This window comes from Felis catus, chromosome D1 (genome assembly GCF_018350175.1).
Source record: "Felis catus isolate Fca126 chromosome D1, F.catus_Fca126_mat1.0, whole genome shotgun sequence".
In the NCBI taxonomy this organism is placed as follows: Eukaryota; Metazoa; Chordata; class Mammalia; order Carnivora; family Felidae; genus Felis; species Felis catus.
Window position 1 is genome coordinate 108929420 of NC_058377.1, and position 17791 is coordinate 108947210.

The 17791-nt window shown below is 39.0% G+C and overlaps 1 protein-coding gene and 1 long non-coding RNA gene across 3 annotated transcripts in view; both read left to right on the forward strand.

Moving 5' to 3' along the window:
* PACS1 (phosphofurin acidic cluster sorting protein 1) overlaps positions 1-17791 on the forward strand; it is a 155784-nt gene that overhangs the window by 32945 nt on the left and 105048 nt on the right. The gene's annotated exons all lie outside the window — the stretch shown is intronic.
* On the forward strand, positions 4825-9005 carry LOC123380655. The gene is made up of 3 exons (XR_006586714.1): positions 4825-4837; positions 6005-6081; positions 7356-9005. It is a non-coding gene; the product is annotated as an uncharacterized LOC123380655 (long non-coding RNA).

Consider the following 17791-nt stretch of genomic DNA (forward strand, 5'->3'; position numbering starts at 1 on the left):
GGAAGTATGCCTGTAAGCATCCTTGGTTAGAGCCTGATTTGAGGCTTACATTTAGACAAAACTCCTCTTATTTAAAATAGAACATGAATAGGCAAGGTGGAAAGGAGTGGTTGGGTAAGAGTGTGTTTCTGAGAGCATGTCCCTTCTTTCCTCTTGGTCTGAGATGCACATTCTGGCTAGCTTTTCCTCTGTGCCTTAGAAAGGCAGTATTTCCTTTTGGCTGCACTCATTTGGAGTTCATTTGGTTTTCTTCCCATTTCACTTTCAGACTGCCTTTGAAAACATGGATAGGTCTTTTCTTTGTATCTCAGTTTTTCCATGTGCAAAATTGTTCTCTCTGTATCTCCCAAGAATATGATGAGTTTCCAATAGGTGTTTGTGTTTGTTCTACCAAACTACATTTCTAGGTTATATATAGCATTCCAGCCATTGCCTCGAGGCTTCATCTGAGTGTCTTGTTAGGAGCTGGAATTCTGCAGTACAAAACAAAATACAGAGGGATTCCACAATCTTACCTCCCAAGTTTAACCAATGGGAAGATGATGAAGTACCTTTTCGCATTTAATTCAAAGTAAAAGTCAACATCCTTCTAAGTAGTCTACAAGAGCCTACCTAAAATGACTCCCTGCCTCTCTTACTAATTTGATCACCTACTGCTTCCTCATAGGTGCCTCCATTCTGTCAACAGAAATCTTGCCCTTCCTGGAAAATGTCAGACATGACCTGCTTCTTTGTCCTGCCTCTGCTGGGTAGATACACAGTTCATTCTTGCTCTTCCTCTAAGTGTTTGCCTAAGGGTCACCTTCCCAGTTAGGTCTGCCCTGAGCCCCCTGCCCCCGTATCATTCCTACCTCTTTTTGTACATAGCACTTGTCAACTTCTAACACACTTTTTATATATTTTCTATATATATTTTATATTTTTTTATATATTTTATATTTCCTTATAAAATATACTTATTGTTTACTATCTCCTCCACTCTCCCAACTAGAATGAAAGCTCCTCTGTGAGGGCAAGGGGTTTTGCTGTTGGATCCCTAGTGGTTAGATATGGGTCAGTTGTATGGTAAGCGCTTAGTAAATATTTGTTGAATGAGTGAAGTGGCTAGGACACTGAGTTTCACCTTCTACTTGGAATCTTCTTACTTATATGACTATTACACCATACTACCTTGACCCCAGGGATACTGTTGTTCCCTTTTTTAAAAAAAATGTTTTAATGTTTATATAATTTTCGGGAGAGAGAGAGCGAGGCAATGTGAGAGGACACAGAATCCGAAGCAGGCTTCAGGCTCTGAGCTGTCAGCTCAGATGCAGGGCTCAAACTCATGAACCATGAGATCATGACCTGTGCTAAAGTTGAATGCTCAACTCACTGAGCCACCCAGGTGCCCCTGTTTTTCCCTTTAATAAGGAAAAAGGAAAACACCTTCTCTTGGTCCTGCTTTGGCATAACTGAGATTGGCTAGAGATCTCCAGGAAATATTTTAGTACCAAGACCAATAGGGAAATGAGTACAGAAAATGTCAGAAGTGCAACAGTCTGGCTTATGGTATATGGCTCTTGAATCTGCATAACTAGCTTGCAAGACCTATCCTAGTCTACCCACTTATAAAAAATCTAATTCTAGCATTAAAAAAAAAAAAAAAAAATATATATATATATATATATATATATATATATATATATATATATATATTTAGAAAGAGAGAACAACTGGGGGAAAGGAGCAGAGGGAGAGAGACAAAGAGAGACAATCCCAAGTAGGCTCCATGCTCAGCACAGAGCCTGACACGAGGCTTGATCTCATGACCCTGGGATTGTGACCAGAGCCAAAATCAAGAGTTGGACACTCAGCCGACTGAGCCACGCAGCTACCCCTCTAATTCTAGCTTTGAAGGACAAGTATTGATGTCCTTGATGTCCTGCACATGATACCATCTCATAGTCTCCTACTAAGGAGCTGCTTTCTTACAACTTACAATGAGACCAAGAGAACATCTGTATTCTAGTTTGAGTGTTGCATTAGTCATTGTGGGCTGCCATGACAAAACAACAAACATTCATTTTCTCATAGTTTTGGAGACTGGAAATCCAAGATCAAGGTGCTGTAAGGGCTGGTTTCTATTAAGACCTTTCTTCCTGACTTGGAGGCAGCCACCTTCTCACTGTGTCATCACATGGCCTTTCCTCTGTGCACACAGAGAGAGAGGGAAAGAGATGGATCTTTGGTGTCTCTTCTTATAAGGACATTAATCCTACCGGATTAGGGTCTCATTCTTATGACTTCATTTAACTTTACCTCCCTAAAGGCCCTGTCTCCAAATATAGTCACATTGGAGGTTAGGCCATCAACATATGAATTTGAGGAGGGAGATACACAATTCAGTCCATAGCAAGTGTCATTTCTTTTACTGGAACAAATAACATTATGCTTCAGATGAGATGCCAAACCCATGTTAGATTCAGGGGATAGCCTCTACCTTGTCTTCATGAAGCTCAGTTTATACAGGAGACAGAGAAGCGTGATAAGTACTGTAGGGGTGTATACATGTGTCAAGAAAAGCTTCTTTGGGATGGTCGTGTATATTCTTGCACGTCTTTAAATAAATATATCCGTGGTTTGTGCATAATAGCATAAAATATAGTAATATGAGGAAATCACGCATACAGTGACAAGAAGGCAGTTCCTTCGAACTCTAGGGCAAACCCTCTTTGTCTTCGCCTGGCTTTAGTCCTTTCAGCTATGGTTACTCCAGCCCCTCTTCTCAACCTCTACTTCTCAGACATTTAACTGTGTTAATTTAACAACCAATGATTTTCCTTTTCATACTCTATTGAAAATTACTGACTTTTTTTTTTCTTATTTGTTTTCTTCAAGTTGAGTTGAACCTTTGGTTCTCTTTCCTTATCTCTTAGCTTTCTCCAAAGGCAATTCCTGGTGTTAAGTGAAAACTATCCCTGTCAGAGCCTACTGTTTGCCATTAATAAATGATAAAGGAGGTTGTCAGACAACAGTAATACTCTGTTTATGAAACTGCAATTACTGATGCAGCATTTTGTGAAGTTCTTACTATATAAATGGCGTAAGTGGTTTGATACGTTATGACTCCAGAGAATTCCTTACATAATCAGCCAACATTTTCTCCTCTCAGGGGGATACATATAACATTAAATTAAGTTGGTCTTGGTTGCCATACACTTTAAACTGAGCTGGTTTTCCTGCCTGTGCTCAGACACGTTTGTGAGAGTCTAATTGATTTCTCTAACAGCATGGAGTTAGAGGGAGTAGCCTTTTCCTACACTGGTCTCACTGATGATTCATGGTCTTGAAATAACCAAAAAGCACTTATTGCATGCCTTATTGCTTCATGATCTTTTGATAAAGTACTAAAGCTCTTACCAAATGCCTCCTGATTTTAATGGCATGTCTTCTTTTTTTCTTTTAATATCATTTTAGAGAGAGAGCATGCATTCATGCACATGAGTGGGAGAGAGGGGCAGAAGGAGAGAAAGAGAGAGGAAAAAAACCCCAACACTCAAGCAGGCTCCACACTCAACTCAGAGCCTGAGATGGGGCTTGATCTCACAATCCCAGGATCGTGACCTGAGCCAAAATCAAGAGTTGGGTGCTCAACCAACTGAGGCACCATGTCTTTACTTCTTAGCCCACTCCACAAAATACTCACTCTCTGTCATCCTTCTCTTTTTGGATGCTTCTGTGCCCAGCTCTTTGTCTCTGATGTTTCTGGTCCTTGGGTTGTAAACTTCCCCAGACAGGTGACCTGCTGACATGTAAACTGAGCTAATTTTCAATTACTTCTATAATTTTGTAGTAGAGGCTTTTAAAAAGTTATTAAATATCTTTTTTTGTTTTCTATTATCCTTCCTTTTATCTTTCTATTCCAAATGTGCTTGTTCATTCACCCATCTCTTCTGTCCTTCCATCTAACATGTATTGAACATTTACTAGGTGTTCGTTGTTGTGGGACTTTCTTGGTCTTCTTGATTGTAGTGCTGGCCTTATATATTTTTGGTTTCTTTATTCCATTTTTTTCTATCCTCATGTGGAATATTCCCTAATACTCTGCTAACTGTCCATTGTAATTATTAAAGTTAATTTCTTCTGTAGATGGTTCTCTTTTTTATTAGCTGTATAATTTTATATTGCTTTTTAAATAGGTCCATCACAGGGGCGCCTGAGTGGCTCAGTCGGTTGGTTAGGCGTCCAACTTCAGCTCAGGTCATAATCTCACTGTGCGTGAGTTTGAGCCCCACATCGGGCTCTGTGCTGACAGCTCAGAGCCTGGAGCCTGCTTCCAATTCTGTGTCTCTCCCACTCACACTCTTTTTCTCTCAAAAATAAATATACGCTAAAAAATTCAAATAGGCCCATCACAAAGGCTATGATATGAACAGGAAATAAATGTGATTTTTCACCTTTTTTCTTCTTTTCTCATTATTACTAACTGACTCATGGTAACTTCAGAAATGGAGAAACTCACTGTGAAATAGAAATACAATACCAGCCACACATGTACTTTAAAAAAAACAAACCCAAAACAACTTTATTGAGATCTGACTCATATACCATGGAATTCACTCATTCAAAGTATATAATCCATTGACTTTTTAAAAATATTTGTTTATTTTTGAGAGAGACAGACAGAAGAGGAGTGGGAGAGGGGTGGAGAGAGAGCGAAACACAGAATCTGACGCAGTCTCCAGGCTCCAGGCTCCGAGCTGTCAGCACAGAGTCCGACTCCGGGCTCAAACCCACGAACTGTGAGATCATGACCTGAGTTGAAGTCAGATGCTTAACCAGCTGAGCCACCCAGGTGCCCCAATCTGTTGGCTTTTAGAATATTTACAGATATATGTACTTTAAATTTTCTAATAGCCACACAACAAAGGGAAAAATAAACTGGTGAAATTAATTGATCAGTATAAAAGAAATTTCCACTGTTTCTTTGGAAACAGTTCCATAAAAAAGAACATAAAATGCAGTCGATAGTCTTTTGAGAGGATAGAAGAGTTGGCAAAACATTTCACTTGGTCGTGTAGCTTTCCCATTCGTACGCCTATCCTATATACATGGGTGCACTTAATTGGTACTAAGCACCTCTTTTTCTCATTTCTCACAAATGACTATAATGTTGGCTCTTGTATCCAGTTTGTCCCAGGAAGTGTTCAGTTTTTTCAAGGAGGATGTAAAGGTATAGTGTTCTCTTTTACTGGCCTTTTGATCTGCTCTTTATTTTCTGCATGCTTACCTTTCCCTACAGACTTTTTACAACAAAATTAAAAACCATATGAACAATTTGAAAGTATGAAAAGTGATAGTAACTTCAGTTGCCCAGAAATGTTAGGTAATTAGTTACTGTCATTTTAATATTTGGAGCTGACCGTGTTTCCTTTAACAGTTTGGGCAATTCTTCAAAAGACAAAGCAGTTTAACTGTAAAACTCAGCAATTCCACTCCTAGGTACAGCAGTCTCCTGTTATCCAAGGGGATACTTTCCAGGACCCCAGTGGATACCTGAAACCATGGAGTGTACTGAACCTTATGTATACTGTTTTTCCTATACATATATACCTGTGATAAAGTTTAATTTATACATGAGGCACAGTAACAACAATAACTAATAATAAAATAGACAACTATAATAATATACTGTAATAAAAGTTATGTGAATGTGGTCTCTCTCAAAATATCTTTTTTTGGGCAGAGGGGAGCAGAGAGAGAGGGGGGCAGAATCCCAAGCAGGCTCCATGCTGTCAATGTGCAGCCCGACTTGGGGCTCCCTAATCTCCGTAAGATCATGATTTGAGCTGAAAACAAGAGTTGGAGCAGCACGCCTCTCTCAAAATATCTTATTGTACTGTACTCCCCCTTCTTGTGATGATGTGAGATGATAAAATGTCTACATGATGAGATGAAGCGAGATGAATGACATGGTTATTATGATGTGGTGTTAGGTAACTAACTATTGACTTTCTGACAGTACACCAGAGGAAGATCATCCACTTTTGGACCATGGTTCACTGCAGTTAACTGAAATCGTAGAAAGCATAACCATGGGTAAGTGGGGGGGAAAGGGGGGAGTCCTGTGTGTACTTAAGAAAAATGAAAACGTGTCCATATAAAACGTATATGTGAGAGTTCATAGCAGCATTACTCATAATAGTTAAAAAGTGGAAATAACCCACATGTCCATCAACTGATGGATAGATAAATAAAATGTCTATCTATACAGTAGAATTTATTTGCCAAAAAAATGAAGTAAAGATTAAGGTACAACATAGATGAGCTCTGGAAACATTATGCTCAGTGAAAGGAGCCAGTCACATATTATATGATTCTATTTATATGAAGTTACCAGAATAGGAAAATCTGTAGAGTTAGAAAACAGATTAGTGTTTGCCAAGGGCTTGTAGAGTTGGGGGGAAATGGGGAGTGACTGCTAGCTGATGGGTATGGGGTTTCTTTTTGGGTTGAATAAAGCCTTCTAAAATGGATTATGGTGAAGGTTCCACAACTCTGTAAATACACTAACAAAAATTGAATTATAAAATTTAAGTGAATGAATTGTATAGCATGTGAATTATATCTTAAAGAAGTTTTTTTTTAAAAGAACTGATAAGCAAGAATTCTCAGTAAGTTCTCAGTAAATGGTAGTTCTCATCTTGTCCACATTTTTTCACTTCTTTCTTTTTTTAAATTATTCCCCCTCAAATAAAAATAAAAGTAAATAAAAGCTAAAAGCCTTCCTTTTTCTCTGTAATAATCTTCTTTAGCCCAAATTTCAATGCTTCCTGACCACCCTACCAACCATGTTTAGCACTTTTCGTATGTAGTTTATATTATTGTTCTTTTAGAAATTTGTACTTTGTAGATTTCATTAGACAGTGAGACCCTGGAGAGAGACGGTATTAGGGGTTAATGTTTAATCAGAGGCTATGGTTAAGTGCATTGTAAGTATTCCATCATTTAACCCTACAGTAACCTTATGAGAGTTATTGTTTCCACAGATAATAGGTAGCAAGGATACGAGTCGAACCTAGATCTGTTTGGCTCTAAAGACTGTATGCAAGTCCATGTCCTTAACAATTGTACTACTCTATCTTTTTGTAATCCCCACAGCTACAGACACAGTGGTGCAGTCTGTATAGATAGTTGTTAATTGTTGCATATTCTGATGCTTCTCCAGCTTTTTCCCTGAAATACTCAGAGAGAGATGAAAATGTATCTCTAGGGGTCTTTTACAGTCCAAAGACTGCCTGCTACAACCACAACATTTCTTTGAAATCTTATGCTTAATCTTTTTTTTTTTTTTAATATTTACTTATTTTGAGAGAGAAGGAGGGAGAGAATCCCAAGCAGTCTGTGTGCCATCAGTGTGGAGGCAATGTGGGGCCTGATCTGACAAACCATGAGATCGTGACCTGAGCCTAAATCAAGAGCCAGATGCTTAACTGAGCCACCCAGGTATCCCTTATGTTTAGTCTTGAAAAATTGTTTAAATTCAGCATTTTGTGTGTGTGTTCAGATATAAAATTCAGCCCTTCCTATCCCCCTTACCTCTGATTCCAAGTGAAATTGTTTTTGGAGTCCTATTTATCTGGTGTGATGGTGGTGCACCAAGGTATATGTATATTACTTTCAGAAGCAAAATTGTATAATCTGCTTCTTGGTTTCAGATACTATTCCCTAATACTATGTATCCAGCCCTGACTTTTCCTCTTAACCACAAATTCATATATCCAAGTGCCTATTTGACATCTGCCTGTGGATGTTCAATTGGCATCATAAATTTAGCCTAACTAGCAAAGAACTCTTGATTCTCCCTACAACTCCAAACTTATTTTTCCTCTAGTTTTCCCCGTTTCAGCAAATGGCACTGTCATCCACCCAGTTGCCCAAGTCTAACACAGGAATTGTCATAGATTCTTCTTTTTTATACTAACCATATCTAACATATTAGCAAGATCTGTTGATTCTACTTCTAGGATGTCTTAAAACCATCCTGATCTCTCATGTTTCCTTTGCTTTCCCTGTAGTCCAAGTCAACACCACCTGCATTGTGCAGTAGCCACCTACCTGATCTGCTTCCACTCTTTCCCTTTACAATTGTGTACACAGCCAGTGTGGTCTTTTTTGAAATGCAAATCTGATTATTTTACTTTCCTGCTTAATACCCTCCAATAAAACCCAAACTTATTATTATGGCCTATAGGCTTTTGCCTACCTCTTCAGTTTCATCTCTTAGCCCTTCACCTAATCTGGTTCATTACATTTCTGTCACCCTGGCATTTTCTCTGCTTTTTGGAGAGAAGTTCATTCTGTCCTTAGGACCTTTGCACCTGGAGTTCTCTTTGCCTAGAGTGCTTTAATCTCAGATGTTACATGGCTATCTCCTTTGTGTCTTCAGATCTCAGCTCAGATAGGCCTTCCCTGGCTGCTGGACTTGAATTTGGCACACTGTTAATATATTATTTTAACATTTGTTACATATCCTATCTGAAATTATCCTGTTTATTTTTGTTTGTCTCCCCCAAAAGATTGTAAGTTGTACAGAAGAGGGATTGTACGGTCTTAATTATTACTGTATCCCAAGTGCCTGAATAGGTCCTGGCATACAGTAGGTTCTTAATATCTATTTGTTGAATGACTGATTCCTTTTCTCATGGTTATAGAGCCAGTGTAAGTGTTGGAGCTGTGGTGAACTGAGAGTACTGAGTTAGAAACTGAAAGGCATCAGAGTTGCTGGTGTTCGTATATTCATAGCAGACTGAATCATTATAATCCCAAACTGGAAACAACCCAAATGTCCATTGATAGATGAACAGATAAACAAATTGGGCTCCATACAATAGACTATTATTTGGCCATTAAAAGGAATGAAGCGCTGGAGTGCCTGACTGGCTCAGTTGGATGAACATGCAACTTTTTTTTTTTTTTTTTTAACGTTTATTGTTAGAGAGAGAGAGCAGGGGAGGGGCAGAAAGAGAGGGAGACACAGAATCTGAAGAGCATACGACTCTTGATCTTGGGGTTATGAGTTTGAGGTCCACTTTGGATATAGATATTACTTAAATAAGTAAAAACTTTTTATAAAAAAAAGAATGATGTAACATGAATGAACCTTGAAAACATTATGCTGAGTAAAAGGAAGCCTTACACAAAAGAGCCATTTATATGAAATTTTAGAAAAGACAAATCTAGTCTATAGTGACAAAAATGTGGGGCGTCCGGGTGGCTCAGTTGGTTAGGCGTCTGACTTCGGCTCAGGTCATGATCTCACAGCTCGTGAGTTCGAGCCCCACATTGGGCTCTGTGTTGACAGCTCAGAGCCTGGAGCCTGCTTCCCATTCTGTGTCTCCCTCTCTCTCTGCCCCTCCCTCGCTTGTGCTCTGTCTCTCTCTGTCTCTCAAAAACGAATAAATGTAAAAAAAAAAAAATTATAGTGACAAAAATGTTTAACTGGGGCCAGACATGGGAATAGTTTGACTCGGATGAGACACAAAAAACCTTCTGGGGTTTGGGAAATGTTCTGTGTCTTGAATATGGTGGTGATTGCACAAGTGTGTACATTTGTCAAAGCATCAAAATGTACAGTTAAAAGCGTCCATTTTATTGCATATAAACTATACCTCAGTAAAGTTAAAAAACTTCTGGTCTCTGCATCTAAGTGCATTTTGGATTTCTTTTGTCTTACTTTTCTACTTTTTGAGCCAATAACTTTAAATTTCAAGATCTCCTAGCTGTCTGCTGACTCATCCTAGACATGCAAGCATTCTTGTTTCTGAATCAGTACCAACATTCTTTGGGTCTCCTGTCCTCTAACTTTAGTTGGCAGAGCATCTTTTTAATTTCAGTGGTATTGGTAATTTTCAGATGGAACTTGCCATCAAGGCTAGTTGGATTTCAATTCCAAAGAACAAGTTCTTTCAATGGAAATATAGCTGTTTTACAATAAACAAGAAAATGTTTGTAGTTCATTTGGCTTGATAGGAAGACATAAGAAGTGTACATTTTAAACTCTCAGTTCTGGGGTGCCTGGGTGGCTCAGTTGGTTAAGCATCCCACTTTGGCTCAGGTCATGATCTTGTAGTTTGTGGGTTCGAGCCCCACACCAGGTTCTGTGCTGACAGCTCAGATCCTGGAGCCTGTTTCAGATTCTGTGTCTCCCTCTTTCTCTGCCCCTCCCCTGCTCGCTTGCGCTCTTTCTGTCTCTCTCTCAAAAATAAACATAAAAAAATTTTTTTAAATAAACTCTCAGTTCTTTTAGATATGACTTGTATATATTTTTAATGAGGTATGATTGACATACTAGTTTCAAGTATACAACATGAACATTTGATATTTGTATATGTTGCAAAAATGGTTACCACAGTAAATCTAGTTTAACATCTATCATCATTTTTTTTAATATATGAAATTTATTGTCAGATTGGTTTCCATATCTATCATCATTTTGATCATAGTAGACTTACCACTTCAGAAATCTTATTCTTTATGATTCATCCTTTACTGTCAACATAATGGGTGAACTAAAAGCTATTTACATTGAGATATGGTAGCTAGAAGACTGTCTAATAGTCAAACTCTTGCTCTGACATTATACTTTATTTGTTATCAAACATATTTTCATCTTGTTTTTCTTTCCTTTAGTTCATAGAATCATCTAGTCCTTTCTTCCTTTATTAAGACTTTTTGAGGGGCACCTGGGTGGCTCAGTCGTTAAGCATCTGACTTTGGGTCAGGTCATGATCTAACAGTTCGTGAGTTTGAGTCCCACATTGGGTGAATTCGAGCCCTGGGTGAATTCGAGCCCTACTTCAGGTGAGCTCAAGCCCTGCATTGGGTAAAAAACACAAGCCCTGCTTCTCTTTCTCTCTCTGCCCCTTGTGAGATTCTCAGTCTGTCTCTGTCCCTCACTCAGTTGCGCCCCCTTTTCAAAAAAAAAAAAAGACTTTTTATACACAAGTGAAATATGACTACAGCCTTATAAAATATTTAGGCCATACACAGAATATAATGTGAAAATCCTGGCAAAGCTCTCTCACTTCTCCCTGCTCCTCAGACAAAATCACTATTAAGAATTTGGCATGTATTCTTCTAGATCTTTTCCCAAGTATTCACATACAATATATATACACAGATTCACATAAATATTTTACAGAAGTAGAATCAGTATGAATTGATCAGCTTACTCTTCCTGAACAAGGTATCTTGGAGATTTTTCCATTTTTTAGTACTTAAAGGTCTCTCTCATTCTTTTTCTCTCTCTTTTTTTTAAGATTTTATTTTTAAGTAATCTCCACACACAGCATGGGGCTGGAACTCAGAATCCCGAGATCAAGAGTTGCACTCTCCAATGATTGAACCGGCCAGGTGCCCTTCTTTCATTCTTTTTAATGGCTATGTAGTATTCCACAGAATGGACCAAACACAGTTTATTTAACTAATACCCTAAATACTTAGTTTATTTTAGATTAATGTAAATAAATTTGTGGTTGTAGCGTTTTTCATTTTTTGTTCATTTGTATAATTATACTACTTTAAGTTTATTCATTTTGAGAGAGAGAGGGAGTGAGGACAAGCAGGCTCTGCACTGTCAGTGTGGAGCCTGATGTGGGTGTGGAACTCATGAACTGTGAGATCATGACCTGAGCCGAAACCAAGAGCCAGGCACTCAACCCAGGTGCCTCTATTTCTTTTTTTTTCATTTTTTTCATTTATTATTTTTTTTCTAATTTACATCCAAGTTAGTTAGCATATAGTGCAACAATGATTTCAGGAGTAAATTCTTTAATGCCCCTTGTCCATTTAGCTCATCCCCCCTCCCACAGCCCCTCCAGCAACCCTCAGTTTGTTTGCTATATTTAATTGTCTCTTATGGTTTGTCCCCCTCCCTATTTTTATATTATTTTTGCTTTCCTTCCCTTATGTTCCTCTGTTTTATCTTTTAAATTCTACATATGAGTGAAGTCATGGTATTTGTCTTTCTGTGACTAATTTTACTTAGCATAATACACTCTAGTTTCATCTACATTATTGGAAATGGCAAAATTATGTTATTGGAAATGGCAAGATTTCATTCTTTTTGATTGCTGAGTAATATTCCATTATACATATATATGTATACATATATATATGTGTGTGGGTGTGTGCATATATATATATGTATATATATATATATATATACATATATATATATGCACACACACACACACACACACACACATGCACACACACCACATCTTCATCTGTTGATGGACATTTGGACTCTTTCCATACTTTGGCTATTGTCGATAGCTCCGCTGCTATAAACATTGGGGTGCATGTACCCCTTCAAAACAGCACTCCTGTATCCTTTGGATGGGTCGTAGGGTAGTTCTGTTTTTAATTTTTTGAGGAACCTCTATACACTTTTCCAGAGTGGCTACACCAGTTTGCATTCCCACCAGCTATACTACCTTTTTTTTTTTTTTTTTTTTTTTTTTTTTTAAATTTTAAGCTTATTGAGGTATGGAGTACTTCACTGATGTTTTAATGTTGGGACACTATTTGAAATCTTTGCTTTGGAAGAATAGGTTAAATGTAAGTTCTGTGTGACCGTAGGTCTTAATTAGCCTTATGTCTTCAGGGCTTTCTTTTTAGGTGTGATTATAAAGCAACAGCACTATAAGTAGTTGCAAAATTATCTTACAGTTTTTAATTACCTAGTTAGTTCAAAAGAAGCATACATGGCTAAGGATTAGAACTAGATTGATATAAGAAATCAGCTGTTGGTGGTAATGGTTGCTCTAGGTTAATATTTTCTCGTTGAGCTGGAGTCAAGCATATGTGAAAAATGTTTTCTCTCTCCATTGGTGTGTGTGTGTATGTGTTTTAATTTGATATCCTGTCAGTGCACATCATCGCTGTGGAAGTTTCAGTCAGCCTCTGTTGATGACCAGCTGTTGCTAGTTTATTAGCAAACACACACCAAAAGGCTGCTTCTTCACATTTTCTTTTCCAGGATGTAGGCAGATGTACAAATATGAAAAATTCTGATATTGAAGCAGAATTAGAAAGTTGCATTTTAAGCAGATGTGTTTGAGTATCTCAAAATCCCCATGATATAAGTGTGTTTTCTCAGCTCTACTTTTGGGCAAATAGAGGGGTGGAGAGCAGGCTGACGTTTGTTTTAACCACCCAAGGAGGTTAGCCCAAACTGCCTTCATGTTAGGTTTTGACGGCTTACTTAGTTATGAAACAGTCGGAGGACGCTGTTTTCTTTCATATTAACTGACCTCGTTGTTAACCTCATCTTTCCTCCCCCTCTTCCTTTTTTCGGTTTCTGATTTGTCATTCTAATTTGTTATCACGCTATAGAGTGAAGGTACTGCAGTTGGTAGAAACCATTACATTTCTCTGTGGGTTTAGTTGTCTTGGCTTTGAGCTTGCTTTCTCTTAGGATTTTATGAAACAAACAGTATAGGTAGCCCATCATGTCTGAGAGTTTTCATTCCTTTTACTTTATTGTGATTAAGATGAATTTTAAAAGAGAGGCGCCTGGGTGGCTCTTTCGGTTGGGCGTCTGAATTTGGCTCAGGTCATGATCTCGTGGTTCATGAATTCGAGCCCCGCTCGGGCCCTGTGCTGACAGCTTGGAGCCTGGAGCCTGCTTCAGTTTCTGCGTCACCCTCTCTCTCTCTGCCCCTTCCCCACTTGTGCTTTGACTCTCTGTCTCTCAAAAGTAAATAAACATTTAAAAAATGAACATTAAAAGAAAGATTAATTTTAAAAGAAAACGATTTCCTCTATTTAGGAATTGCCTTTGGAAGAAGTTGGAAATTCTAGAACTTGGTTGCAAAGGAGCGTTTAACTATTTGTTACGAACGAGTCTTCTTGGATCCTATGAAAGCCAGATCCCATGGAAGTGTCTCTTATTGGTAGTGTATAACTAGATAGATACGTTTAGCGGGAACAATTCTATACTTTAGGGTAATGCAGCAAAAGCTTCAGAAGGCAACGGGTAAAGTGAAGGAACAGAGTTAAAAAGCAGACCTGGCCCATGGGTTTTGTTCCCTGACGAAGCATTTGCCTTATCTACGTTATGTCATTTCTTTGCCTTTCATCATTAGATATTAAGTTTACTGTGAATGAATGAGATTGTGCTTATAAGAGGGTTCCAGTGTCTACCAAGAAGGTGTTTGTAAATATGAAGAATTATATATTATCTTTCTTAAGGATGACAGATTTCTAGTAGAACTGGCTTTGATTTGTCCTTAGAGTATAGCTCTTAGGAGACAGGAATTTAATTTTTGTTTTTAATGTTTATTTTCAAGAGAGAGAGAGAGAGACAGAATGTGAGCAGGGGAGGGGCAGAGAGAGAGGGAGACACAGAGTCCGGAAGGAGGCTCCAGGCTCTGAGCTGTCAGCACAGAGCCCGATGCGAGGCTCTAACTCACAAACGGTGAGATCATGACCTGAGCCAAAGTCAGACATTTAGCCGACTGAGCCACCCAGGCGCCCCAGGAGACAGGAATTTTAATAATTCAACAAATATACATTAGGTATTACTATATGTCAGGCATTTTGTAGGTTTTGGGAATAGAGGGATGAACAAAATAGATAAACTTCTCTGCCCTCATGAAAATTAGGTTCTAGCTGTGGAGACAGCTACTAAATAACAAAACACAAAATAGTATAGTTTGTTAGTGACAAATGCTAAGCATAAAAATAAAGCAGCGAAAAAAGTCAGGATGTTATAGGGGAGGTAGTGTGGGTTAGTTATTATTGTAACTGGTTTCTTTTTTAAAACTGCATATTATTTTATATATTCACAAGCATTGTTCTGAGAAGGGGTCTGTTGGCTTCTGCATTCTACCAAAGGGACTCATGACAAAGGAAAGGTTAAGAACCCTGCAGTAGAGGGTCAGCCATCTGACTTTGTGTGATTAAAAGATGTTTATCCCTGTGATAGTGATGAGGTAGACTTTTCCATGTTGATTTTCTTTTTTTTTTTAATTTTTAAAAGTTTATTTTGAGCCAGAGCCCACACGTATGTATGTGCACAGGTAAGGGGCAGAGAGAGAGAGAGAGAGAGAATCCCAAGCACCATGTCAGCGTGGAGCCAGATACAGGGCTCGATCTCACTCTCACAAACCGTGAAATCATGACCTGAGCCGAAATCAAGAATTGGATGCTTAACCAACTGAGCCACCCACACACCCTGATTTTCATATTGTATTGGGTAATGTGGCTTTTCATGTTTTCTTTAAATGATTTGAAGACGTCATTTCTTTTTTGAGGCTAGTTTGTAGGACAGGGATTTTTCCATTTGTGCTCTGTAGAACCCCAGAATACCCTGAAGTTTTTCTGGAGACCCTGGGGTCATTTTTTTTTTTTTTTTAATGTTTATTCATTCTTGGGGAGAGCAGAGGAGGAGCAGACACACACACACACACACACACACACACACACACACACACACAGAATCTGAAACAGGCTCCAGGCTCTGAGCTGTCCCTCAGACAGAGCCCGATGCAGGGATCAAACTCATGAACCGCAAGATCATGACCTGAGTGAGCCCAAGTCGGCGCTCAACCAACTGAGCCACCCAGGTGCCCTGACCCTGGGGTCATTTTAAATTTATGCCTAGATCCTTCTTATCTAGATTAGTCTAAACAAGTTAATCAGAGGCCTGGCCTTGAGCAGGTATAACAGTACAGAACAGATTGAAGTGTTTGTGCATATTTATGGGACATAAACAACATATGCAAAAAGTATGTGCACCACTGATTTACACCTCAGGTGTGTGCCATCAAATCTGTGTGACACAGAGGCTTGTATAAAGGTATACTGTAGAAAGGTAAGAATTTCTGAACTTGGGGGCGCCTGGGTGGCTTAGTCAGTTGAATGTCTGACTTTAGCTCAGGTCATGATCTCACGATTCATGGGTTTGAGCACCGCATCCGCATCCGGCGGTCTGCTGTCAGCATGGAGTGAGCTTTGGATCCTCTGTCCCCCTCTTTGCCCCTCCCCCGATCGCACATGCTCGCATGCTTTCTCTCTCTCTCTCAAAAATCAGTAGACATAAAATTTTTAAAAAATTTCTGAGCTTGTTCGTCTTTTATCTTTCCCACTTTTTTTGAGCATCCATGTCAGAATACAAATTAAAAAACAAATGAAAACATTGCTTGCCCTCATGCTTGGGGAAGTACAGACAATTGAATAATCAATCATAGTATGTTGTGATAAGTGCTAGAATAGATAGAGATAGGCCCAAGTTTGAGTGAGAACACAAAAGTGTGACACCTCCCCCAAATGGGACTGAGGGATGGTCCCAAAGGCTTCCTGCATCGTTGGCATCAGAACTGAGATGAGAAAAAGACCATAGCCTTGCTATGTTGCTGGATGCTTTTCCTTTGCTCTCTTCTGAGGGAAGGTACTTCTTTAGTTTAATGTTTATTTATTTTTGAGACAGAGAGAGACAGAGCATGAACAGGGGAGGGTCAGAGAGAGAGGGAGACATAGAATCCAAAGCAGGCTCCAGGCTCTGAGCTGTCAGCACAGAGCCCAACGCGGAGCTCGAACTCACAGACCGTGAGATCGTGACCTGAGCTGAAGTCAGATGCTTAACTGACTGAGCCACCCAGGCACCCCTAAAGTACTTCTTTATTTTTTTTTTAATTTTTTTTAATGTTTATTTATTTTGGAGACAGAGAGAGACAGAGCATGAATGGGGGAGGGTCAGAGAGAGAGGGAGACACAGAAGCAGAAGCAGGCTCCAGGCTCTGAGCTGTCAGCACAGAGCCCAACGCGGGGCTCGAACTCACGGACCGTGAGCTCATGACCTGAGCCGAAGTCGAAGGCTCAACCGACTGAGCCACCCAGGCGCCCCGGTACTTCTTTATTTTAATGCAGAATGGGGAGATGCCCTCTGGTACACTGCCTTTTTCTGTAGCCCACAAGCCATATCTTTTTAAGGAGTTCAAAGAAATCACAAGAATGATAATATTTTGTGACGTGAAAATTATATGAAATTCAAATTTACATATCCATAAATTAAACTTTGTTGGAACACAACAACCGCGCTCATCTGTATTGTCTGTGGCTACTTTTTTTCTCCTTAAAACTATAGAGTATTTGCAACAGAAATGGCACAATCCACAAGGCCTCAAATATTTAGGCCCTTTATAGAAAAGGTTTTGCCAGCTCCTGCTTTAATGCTGTCAATGCCCTACTGAAAAGCAGGAGGCTGAAAACTTGATAGTAGTCAAAGGAATGCATAAAACCCTGTTATCTTCTGTTAGCTGCTAGTTGCAACTAGCATGTATAGAAACTGAGACTTTTCCTATCTGCCACTAAAACATAATGCATACACACCTCAGTGCACAGTAACAGGCATTTACATCATTCTTGTTTTGTCTATTTTGAATTTGTTTATGGGGGAATTTTTAATGTTTTTCAAAAAGATTTAGTGTGAGTCAAAATGAATACAGAATGTGCTTGTTTGAGGAGTAGGAAATATGGGGTTCACTTTCGGTTGTGTTGTAAACTAACCAGGGGACATTAGGAAAGTCCTTTAACCTGCCTACAAGTCTCTAAATGATAGGGTTGATTGGTGAGTAAATTAGTCACTAGGCATCTTTCAGCTCATTAAAGACATTGCTGCATTGTGGAAGGAGCATGCACTTTGGTGTCAGACAGATTTATGTGAATCCTGGCTCTGTCACTTGCTACTAATATGCCCTTGAGCAACTTGCCTAAACTGTGTGTGCCTTAGTTCTCTCAT